The sequence below is a fragment of the Macrobrachium nipponense genome, chromosome 37, assembly GCF_015104395.2.
Source record: "Macrobrachium nipponense isolate FS-2020 chromosome 37, ASM1510439v2, whole genome shotgun sequence".
Classification (NCBI taxonomy): domain Eukaryota; kingdom Metazoa; phylum Arthropoda; class Malacostraca; order Decapoda; family Palaemonidae; genus Macrobrachium; species Macrobrachium nipponense.
Window position 1 is genome coordinate 14,578,581 of NC_061097.1, and position 1,283 is coordinate 14,579,863.

Below are 1,283 nucleotides of genomic sequence, written 5' to 3' on the forward strand. Positions count from 1 at the left end.
ATATATATATATATATATATATATATATATGTATATATGTATGTATGTATATATTGATTTAAATTCAAGAAGCAGAACTGCAGCAACTTTGGTCACCCATATTGACATACATGGCAGTATTTCCCTAAATAGTTCGTGGTTATTTTTCTTTCCACTTTTTACTTTTTTATTTGGTCATTTTATTGTTTTGAAGTGTTCTTGGCAGATTAATGTTTTATTTAAGCTTGTCAAAAGTAAAGCCTTACTAGTAACAAAAACAATATGCAACGTGTATCCATGTATATATATCTTGTGTAGTCCCGGATAATATATTCCATGTGTAGATTTGACGTCGTTTAGCTTGAAGCTGCCGTGTCTCACATCTGAACCGCATTGAGTCTGCGGAATGAAGACGAACTTTACTCAAATGTTTCGAAACGGTACGTAACCCTCCCTTACATTATCCTCATTTTTGAAGCAGAAGTTTCGCTAGTATCTATAGTGATCATAAATGAGAAAGATCTAGGAAAACACGAAAAAAAGATACGCTTTGCATATTGTGGAGAAAATCTGCTCTAAATATTGTCTTAGAGAATCTCACCAGAATCATGATTATAAAAATGAAAATAAAAGATGAAATTGTTAAATTTCAAATGAGATTTTCCTCAATGTCAGCTTGAAAATGAACACTAAAATCAAAATTATTTATACAGACACACACTCCTTACAGACGACCCACGTTCTGGACGGACGCCGTACTCTGCATGACTATTTAAGTAGTGTGCGATATAAAAAAAACAAAAGCGCACTGCACGTTTTTTCATCCTAAAACACAATACACTGTACATACATTATTGTATGCACAGAATTGGAGAGCTGAACAAAATTTGAAGTTTTGGGTGGTAAAGCTGATCCTTGAATTAAAAAAATAAAGCCAATCGTTAGTTGGTTGGCAGGAGCAAGTTTAACATTGTTTTCCTTCAAAGATAGCTTTCAATAGCCTCAATAAAATAATAAATAAGAGGTTTCACACTGACGGTACCAAAACTATACTTTTACGCTAAGTTTCCATACGGTCATGATGTCCATTTTAGAACAAAATTTATGAACATAACTGAACAAAATTTTGGTGCATTGAATGTTAAATTTGTTCCTGTCAATCCACTAACGATTGGCTCTATTATCAAATTTAAGGATCAGCTTTATACTACGATGTCCTCCGGAGTGGTGTATCTCGAAGCTTTATGTGGGATCCACTCGGACGGAGGGTTCTTAATGTACGAATTGATTCTCATGATGGGGTA